Here is a 10,399-nt window from a genome sequence, read left to right on the forward strand (position 1 = left end):
TTTTGTTATAGTTACGGTCACTGCACTGTGTCATGCGCATCTGTGTTTGTGGGCGTGCACTGGGCGTTAGCCGAATGTTAATTCTGTGGGAGGAGTGTTTGCGTGCGCTTTACGCTGCCTTAACATGACGTCACACGTATTGCATTTGCGCATTGTGTTATCGGCCGTGCTTTCCGTCCACACACGTGTGTTTAAAAAGAATACAGATGTACTCGTTTAGAACGAATGTAGTTTCGCCTTCATTGTATTTGAAATAAATATTTTATGGTTAATGGTATTTACATGTATTGAATGCACAACGTACGCATTGTTTTGCGCATGCGCTAACACTTAGTCGAGCCAAGCGTGAAGTGCGTGCGCACAGTAAGATGTGCGCGCACATTTTTAAGTATACAGCCAACGTTAAGTTCATATACATAGTTATGCGTGATACGAATTTAACAAAAGGATACATAATGATGTATACTTGTACTTCTAACATATAAGTGACTGACGTGTGTATCTACACAATCATATAGAGATGTGTAACGCGTTGTCACGTATACATATATATTAAGGTGCCATCTTTGACCATCATGTGTTTGCTGTATTTCAGAGATGTCGGGGAAGATTCAATCGGATCAATGTATGATTTCTGAAGAGTCTAACTTTATATGAGATGATTGTGAGGAGGAGCCACCGACTACTATACAACATATGGAACTAATTTTATATTGCTTGCAGCGCTTATTAACAAACAATTCCAAATGTGATACCCTTATGCCTATATTGCATAAGCACTTAATTAACATAATGATGTTGCTAAACAGTGCAGCTAGAAAATTTCTTGAGTGATCTTTAATTACTACTAACATTATATGCCATGGTGTGTTTTATATATAACAACCATTCCCACTCTGCTAAACACATTTGTGTATTCTATTGTGTAATGGAACGTATGACTGTCAAAACTATGTAAAGGACTCTTACAACCAACTAGCCATTTCTTGTTAAAAATCTCTTGTAACATGGGTATATTGATAAAATGGTTTGGGACTGTTGCACATAATGTTATTGGCAAGATGTTGTGGTCCCCTACAATGCATGATGTTATGAATATTACGTCAACATCATGTAATGAAGTACGTTTATGTGTATATTTCATGTACCAAACTAACTATAGTTTACTGTGTTTATTAAACGTTCAACACATACATAGTACAGTCAATATGATGATACACTACCGACACACTTTATCACACTGCGGCCAGATCCGCAAGCCGGGAGATTTCCCGGCTTGTTAGTGGCCGCCCCTCGGCGTGCCGCGCGTCACCGACGCGCGGTCACGCGTCATCGGGAGCCTGCGCCCTCTGCACGCGCGTCCAGGGCTCCCCGAGGGAGCCCTGGTGTCCCGCGATCGCGGGATGGCGGCAGGGGGTTCCGGGGGACCCGGCGGACCCGGCAGCGGTAGGGAGAGCGCCCCGATCGGAGGGCGCTCTTCCGCTGCTTCGGCGCGCGCCCGTCACCCTGCGGCGCGCGCCAGGATACTGCTGCGGCCAAGAACGGGCAAATGCTCGAATAAACTTGGCCGCAGCAGTATAAGCTACCATAATAAACCTGCTGTTATCATTTGTCGGTGTTATACATGGATCATACACAAATTGATACAGACACAAACAGTTGTCTTAAAAAGTGTGCCTATGCTAATGAGCACGTTATTTAGGTTTATTTTTTGAGAATACTTGTTAATTATCATCATGATAATGATGAAGTGACGTCAATGACATTCCAAATATATTAACAACATTGTAATTGTGGGAAATTATTAATGCACAATTACAGTAACATTTTTGACACAATTGTGCTTTTGTTTACAGTTTGACACTTGTTACATGTAGGTCACATCAACACACATGTGTGACTTATACATACACATGTGACAATGTGTAATTAATGTTGACAAATAATTTATAGCATTAATAATCACCTACATTCCTAAATATAAGATGTACAATGCATTGTTGTGATTACAGGCATTCATGCATGGAGTGTTATGATCAGTCAATAGCATCCGTGATTAATGACCTCCCGTAAGTTACCAAATATCAACAGTTATCACCTTCTCTCCAAACACCTCTATATTACATTAATGGAATTTATAAGGGAACATACATTAAATGTGATGCAATGGGAGTAATCTTTTTATAATACAATGCACATGAAACCTCAATAGTAGCTAAATGCATGTACATGATACGGAAACTACATGTATGTAACATTTATCGTTTAGCAATATGTTGGGTTTTTACTTCAATTAATTATACGAATATTGAGGTAGGCACATCTTATGACAGATGTCAGCAAATATACATATCATGATCAGTCATACTGGAGATATACCTATAATACAATGGAACAATATATAAATTTTAAAGATTGACATGCCATCTTCAGTACCGTAAGCAACACAGCAAAGTGTGTATTTGGTGTTAAATGTGCAACACCATGTATATTGTATCACATTCTAAATATAAACCAGCCTGGTGTACACATCATATGGATGTACTGCACCGACACACTTTATTCGAGCAAATACCCAGTATGTACCTGGCAGATACCTGGAATGCGCCGCTCCTCACCTCTGACAAGCCCCGTTGTGTTTGCCTTCCCAGCCTGGGTTCATGCCTGGCTGACGGGCGGCTGATCTGATAAATTATAATGATTAGGATTTAATAGGCTGCAATGCTTCGCATGTCTACCAGATGGCATAAATTCATGAATTGTAATGCAGTATATATATATATACTGTGCAGTATTGCAGCCAGCGGGAATAAAATGCTTCAATCCCTGCCTGGAAAATAACGCAATGCACTCGGGCAGAAAACAGTCACAAACCTCAATACACCCGGGTATACCCGAATTCGTGGGACTAGCCGAGCTCGAATAAAGTGTGTCGCCAGTGTACATGTTACACTGCAACAATAACATTGTATGTAAGCATAATGCAAGAATTCATGACTATGGCCATACTATGTGTATTGTGTTTGCATAAGGAACAACACAATGCTAAAATATTACTGATTTGTTACAACAGTTGTATTCACATACACACAACTAATTTAAAATGGAAGAGGGATTATATAACCTGTGCAACAATAACATACCGGTGCCACATCCCTTTGTGCACACAGCAGAGAAAAGAAAGGTGTGCAACCCATATTCATCTGTGTCCTAACAGAAGGTTATGTAAAAAAAATTAGTGTTAATATTACATAATTAATATATAAAAGTAGTACTATGAAAATATATGTTTTTACTTACAAGAAAAAAAGGAATTTATGACATGTCTGGCCACCACTGGCTGTTTGTTCATTTTCAGCAGCTACATGGGTGGAATGCTCCTCTACCAAAGCGTCAGGTAGGTCTGATTGTACATTATGTGTGAGTGCCACATTGTGCAAAATGCAACAGGCAATTATAATATCAGACACTTTCTGAGGCTTGTATAGAAGAGCCCCACCAGTTCTGTCGAGACACCTAAATCTGGTCTTGAGTAGGCCAAATGTCCTCTCTATAACAGATCTTGTAGATATATGGGCTGCATTGTACCTCTCCTCTGCTTCAGTTTGAGGGTTTAGCACCGGAGTCAAGAGCCACGGCCTAATTCCGTATCCTGAGTCACCTATAATAAATGGAGCACACATAAGCTTACATTAGTTGTAAGATTCTACAATGAAAACATTCGTAAACAAATATGTGTTTTGTGTTACAACATCCAAATATGTACTCACCCAGCAGCCAACCATGTCCAAAATGTCCCTCTTCGAAAGCATGGAAGACTGAAGAGTTCCTCAGGATAGAGGAATCGTGACTGGAACCAGGGAATTTGGGTACCACATGCATTATCCTCATCGTGGCATCACATACCACCTGTACATTAAGTGAATGGTAGTGCTTACGATTGCGGTAAACATGCTCACTCTGACTAGGTGCAATCAAAGCAACATGTGTGCAATCGATTGCACCCAGCACACATGATATCCCTGCTATTTGATAAAAGCCATTCCTGACTTCCAGCCACTCTGTCGCCTCTGTAGGAAAATGAATATAATTCCTAGCGCGTCTATTGAGTGCATAGAGAAACTGGGTAAAGGCCCACGAGAATGTAGATTGCGAGACCCCGCCCACTATGCCCACAGTTGTCTGGAATGACGCGGAAGCAAGATAATGTAATGAGCACAGCATTTTAACAATCCCAGGGACTGCACGACCTCTGGCTATCAAAAAATCTAAATCTCCCCTTATCTCTTCATAAAGAGATAAGATTGCTGCTGAACTCAAACGATAGCGACTAACTATCTCCTCCTCACTCATCCCATCTAACAGGGTTCTCTCCCTGTACACACGTGGACGAGGCACAACTTGTCTCCTCTGTCTTCTCCTCTGATCTCCTGTCCCTCTACCTGTCCCTCGGCCTGTCCCTCTCCCTGTCCCTGTCGTATCCGCGTGCCTGTCCCTGTCACTGTCCCTGGCTCTGTCCCTCCCTTGCCCTATGTCATTCTCTTCATGAAAATGAATGTTCCTCTGTCTCCTAAACAATCGCAACATTTTGAAATGAGTAGCTGTGAATGAGCAGGTAATGGGCGTCCTTTAAATAGGTATGTGATGATGTCAGGTGACATAGTAAAAAGCAAGGTGTTACATTAACATATTAAAGTACTTGGCTCACAAGCTGTCTCCATTTGATCAAAGAATTATTTGTTCTGTGTATTCAGCAGGCAATCATGATATTTGACAATGATGTAACGTGAAGCTTTGTACAAACATTGTTTGAAAGTTATTAGTGTAATGTGCAATGCATGTAACACTTCTGAACGCAACAGTCAGTCATGTAATTAGACAAAAAGCCTGAGATTGACGTGGAAAATGTTTGCTGTAACATGTGTAATTAGCCATGTTATTGTCACATGTTCACAACAATGAATTCTCGTGTGCATATGCATACATTTATGTAATGAGGATAGTTGCTATAGAATCAGTTTGAAATGTGTCACAATGATTAATTACTGTACATGTGTGTACAAGTTAGGTTGAAGTGCTTGTAATGCAACGGTTACAATGTGAACATGCAATGTGATTGAGTGTCCAATAAGTGACGTCATGAAAAAAGGGAGGACCCAAAGTACATGTAAACATGAGAAGAAAGATGTACATGAACGTTTAAAGATGCGTTACACATTACAAGCATTGTGTAATGTAAAGCAACATGAATATACGGTGGATGTGTTAGATGTGTGACGTGTAACATCATATAAAGAATTGTTGCTCAGTTCAGTAAAATGTGTGATATGATGTGAGGTTCTCTTTTAAGAGTTGAGTATAGGATTTTCCCTTGACACATCATCACATGATGAGTAATGTGACACGCAAATGATGAAAACATATAAAAGTACAATGTAAATCAAATAATACACGTCAGGTGTGACACAATGCAGTGAATGCCCCCCACACTGTAATGCTAATCACATTTGTATTGTGAGCAATGGAACGTAAACAGTACTATAATGTTATACGTCCCCGCTCTATTGACTCCATTGATGTACAGATGATTTTTTTTTTCTAAGTGCCGTTCCGGCAGCCTTAGCGATCGTTCTCCCCTCCAACTTGCCAACTTTAGTTGGCGGGAGAAATTGCCCATAAAATCTCAATTTCTTAGTGCTGATCAGCCCCGATAAGCTGATTTTGCTACTTGAATACAGCCGATTTAAAAAAGTGGCGATAAGTGCCGAAAACAGGCGTATCGGCAGCAGACTGGCCATAACAAAATTATTGGCTACGAAACCTGCCGAAATCAAGCACATATCGGCGCTTACTGAATCTCAAACCCAATTTTGCCTATAAAATGGCGAAAAAAACCTTATCAACGCTTACTGCATAGAGCCCTAAATGAGGTGTGTAATAATATCACTAGACTAGGAGGTCTGGTTATCTGTTCACTAGCATTTATTTACTCTCGCTGGCTACTATATACTTACCATCTGGTCTGCTAGCTGATCCAGAGGGGGTTACACCCTACCTATAGCATCATATGCCACCTATATCCCACCATCACTAGCTGGGTAGTGGGATAGTAAGCAGAATTCATTTGTTGGCATTGATGTTTGATACTTTTGATTTAATCTATTTTTAACTCACGTTACACAATCCTCTGGTAATATATGTTTTAAGTGATTAAATAAAAGTTATTTTTTACACTTAGTGGTGTGCAGTTTAGTGAATTCTTTGAGGGCCACAATCACTTTGTGTCCCTTTTCTTTTCTGTTTGTGCCATGAAAGAGGTGGTAATCGCATTAAAAGGCTTGACCAAAGGGAGGCCTTTTGGATATTCACCTTGAAAACCCAGGTTCCATTTGGACTTAACACAGATTGGGACCTGGGTCATTTTCTTTGACTCTACTATGAATATGCTCTCTCTGCTATGTGTTATATATATGCTTCTCTTGTCTTCTCCAATTTTTTGTAAGTGGAATAAATACTCTAATAGACTATTAACAGTCAAAATTGCTAATGTATTGAACTTTACAGGTTGCTATTTAAATACTTTCAATTGATATGAAAATTTCATTAATAGATCTATGCTTATGTACTGTATTTCTCTAATAATTTGGAATTGTTCTGTTGTTTTTGCCTAGAGTTCAGTATCAACTCCTTTTTCCTTCAGAGAAACAATGAGCTTACACATAACCATTATAGTATATATATCTAAATGAGATTTTTTCTCTCTTTTGGTTTGTGTGCTCATTGGTCCTTGAGATAAGAAGGAATAAGAGAAAATAAAAACATTTTTATAGTAAAGCTCTCATGTAAACTAGTTCTGTACCTTCTTTTCTCTTGCAATGTGTTGTGTTGTGCAAATGTGCTATTTTCCAAAAGTTATACTCTTTAGGGTATAGTTAATTCTTTATTATAAGAGTTAATATATATTGCTCTATTACCATTTGAATTAATAGCACTTTTTTAAAATTCTATTTTTTAAATTTTATGTTTAGTTTTAAACATTGTTTTTCTTTGTATATCATTCTATCACTTTTTATTTTTATTTTTACCTTTATTATTATTATTTCATTTTCAAACATTAGTAGTATTCTTTGAAAAACGTTTATTTGTGTTATATTCTTCTTTTTTTCTTTTGCACTTGGGTTCTGAAGCTTTGTTTTGAAGTCATGGACGTTTTTATGTTAAATTGTCAGATTTAATAAAGTTCTACTTGTTGTTTGTTGTAGTGGACCAATCGGAAAGCACTACCCTTTATCCCATAGCCCTTACATTGTAGGATGTGATGTTTAATAAAGTTTGTTGAAATGACGCGATCCCAATAGCCAATCGGGACGCGCCTAAGGGGAGATGCAATCCGATTGGTTGCACTGTCCGTGACGTCACGCGATAGCGCGATCGGCGCTAGAATATAAAATTGAGCTTCAAATAGTATTATGTACACCTTGAGAAAGGGCATACTGCCTGAAACGCGTTGGTGGACCCCTGTTGTGACCTAAGGGGGGACTTTTGATCCACTTAACATGGAATAAACACAATTTTGATGCTGCTTGCCGTGAGCCTTCTTCTATTCCTTTTGGCAGTGCACTGCCTTACCTTTTACCTGTTCCTGCTACTACCTGGGAGATTGCACGCCTAGAACATACCTGTGGTTGGACACTCCAGGAGAATATAAGTGAGTGATACTTATGGGTCGCTGTACCCTTCATTTCTCCTTTTTTATGGGACTCTGGTCTGTACTATTCATATATGGTGCCGCTGGCATTAGGTACTAGTCCCCTAACCCTATTAGGGCTATGCTATGATACATGCTTATATGGAAGGAGTTTATACCAACTGCAGTTCTTTTTTACAAAACAGGACTTGTTTTTTCCGATGCACTGGCTTTCTATATACAAACTTTAAAGAGGTTTGTTACCGTTAAGTAGTTTTGGGTGAGTGCAAGTATAGCCTGGGTCCCCTGGACCCCTCTTTGTTCCCTTTCCTTTCCATAGGCAGCGGAGGCTGGGGAGAGTGCGGGGGGATGCGCGGAGGAGCATAGTTGCGGCGGCCATTAGGTACTAGCTCCGCTGGGAACTACAGAAGCCCAGAAGCTTCAGAGTCTGCAAACCACATGTTGCCAGGCAGCCAATAGGGCTGCTGCATTTAAAACAGTTAGGACAGTTAGAACAGTGATAACAGTTAGGACAGTGATAACAGTTAGGACAGTTAGGGCAGTTGGAGCCAGGACAGAGAAAGGGAAGGTAGGGTCTGGGTATCATTGGCATCCAGACTAGGCCAGATTAACCCTTTAGGTCCAAGATAGGCCCCACTTACCTAATCAGATTGTGGCTGCTGCAGGGAAACCCCTATCTAGGGACATTTCCCCTGTAGCTGTATACAGTTAGTGTATAGTGCCATTTGAAGAGACCGAGCAGCGATTTGCAGACTGTGGTCTGGGGCAGGACCATCACCGCACTATCATAGACTATCAAAGGTGAAACCCTCCTACCGGAGTTCACCCCACGCAAAGGCGGAGGCTTCACTGACATCGACGTCGCTGGATCCGGGGATCCCTTATGCTCTTCGCCCATTGCTGGGTGCTGGAGCACCTGGGCAGGTACCTCAGAACGCGCACCAACTATAACACTTTCAGTTACTGTGGGCAGCACTGTCTCACACTTCCAGGTGGGTTGGCCTCTGAGGACACCGGGTTTGTGGAGTGCCCAGGGCATCTCTGTACGATGGGGACACTCTCACCAGGGCAGGGTTTGTGTGGGTAAGGCCGTGTGATGTCATGTTCTATGGTTATTTTGTTTATTTTTACATGTCAGTAAACTTGTTATTATAAACACTGTGCATTTATTGCATTAGTTCCTGTAACAGGGTTATCCCATATAGGGGCCGATGCTGTAAAGTCCCATAGAAATTATCTGCAGGGTTTTGAACTCGCCATGTTTTTGCCGAGTTGCTCTCATGGTACACTGGCGACACACTTTATTCGAGCTTGGCTAGTCCCACGAATTCGGGTATACCCGGGTGTATTGAGGTTTGTGACTGTTTTCTGCCCGAGTACATTGAGTTATTTCCAAGCAGGGATTGAAGCATTTTATTCCCGCTGGCTGCAATACTGCACAGTATATATATATAAACTGCATTACAATTCATGAATTTATGCCATCTGGTAGACACGCGAAGCATTGCAGCCTATTAAATCCTAATCATTATCATTTAACAGATCAGCCGCCCATCAGCCAGGCATGAACCCAGGCTGGGAAGGCAAATGCAACGGGGCTTGTCAGAGGTTAGGAGTGGCGCATTCCAGGTATCTGCCAGGTACATACCGGGTATTTGCTCGAATAAAGTGTGTCGGTGCAGTATGCAGAAAGGCCGAAATACCAGTGAAAGCAACATTTCCAAACATAGTGAGTTGCCGGTGGTATTAGGACCTGCCCTCCTATAAGGGATCACCCAGCGAGATCTATCTGCTACAGTGAGATCCGCCTCTCACAGTGATAATCTCGCCGGAAATAAAAATATTTTTACATTTAAATGTTATTCTTAGTGTAGAGGATAAGGGGGTCTCCGGTTAAGAACCGCGTTGGATTCAGGTCTGGGGACCCCCTACTTCCTGAGATACAGGCCCTCTTATGGGGTGCCTGTATCTCCTATGCCAGTGATTCCCAACCTTTTTTGTTTGGAGGAACCCTTGAAGTATTTTGAAAAATCTCAGGGAACTCCTATCTGGCTACTACATAATAGGTTCGACGGGGGTAAATCACAAAATTTCACACCTCACGAGCCCCCTCTATTTCCCACCATCTAACCATGTATTACTCTCCCCTCTGTCTCACTAACTCTCCCCCCTCCCGCCTCGCATGTATTTCTCCCCCTGCGTCTCACTCTTACTCCCTCTTTTCCTCACTCCCCCCCTATCTCATCTCACTCGCCCCAACCTTCCGTCAATTACCCCACTCTCACTCAACCCCCCCCCCCACAAAATACATACCAAAAACCCACCCCCCTAAATACATATAACCCTACCCCGCAATACATAATAAAAATACCCGTCCCCGCCAATACATATTAAAAAGACCCCTGCCGCCAATAAATATTAGGTTCGACAGGGTTAAATCTCAAAATAAATGTTTAAACCAGTAAGGTTAATAAATAATAATTAACTCATACTTCGTCGCTACCAAGAAAACAAGTAAAATTTTAATGTTTTATAATACATTCACAATTGAAAATAATACCACTTTCATTACAATAACATTGATTCCAAATGTCTCCTAATTTAATGTGACACTTGGGCTTGCTTTTTTGCACACAGCATCTTAATCCGTGGTCGCAGCTTTATTAGGCACACACAAAGTTCTTCTTCCAC

The 10,399-nt window shown here is 41.0% G+C and overlaps 1 long non-coding RNA gene across 1 annotated transcript; it reads right to left on the reverse strand.

The window, feature by feature from the left end:
- Positions 1-2,352: 2,352 nt before the first annotated feature.
- LOC142492043 (uncharacterized) lies at positions 2,353-3,658 on the reverse strand. The gene is made up of 3 exons (XR_012800688.1): positions 3,589-3,658; positions 3,144-3,210; positions 2,353-2,379 (listed from the first exon to the last, which is right to left on the reverse strand). It is a non-coding gene; the product is annotated as an uncharacterized LOC142492043 (long non-coding RNA).
- Positions 3,659-10,399: the final 6,741 nt, after the last annotated feature.

This window comes from Ascaphus truei, chromosome 4 (assembly GCF_040206685.1).
Source record: "Ascaphus truei isolate aAscTru1 chromosome 4, aAscTru1.hap1, whole genome shotgun sequence".
NCBI classification, from domain to species: domain Eukaryota; kingdom Metazoa; phylum Chordata; class Amphibia; order Anura; family Ascaphidae; genus Ascaphus; species Ascaphus truei.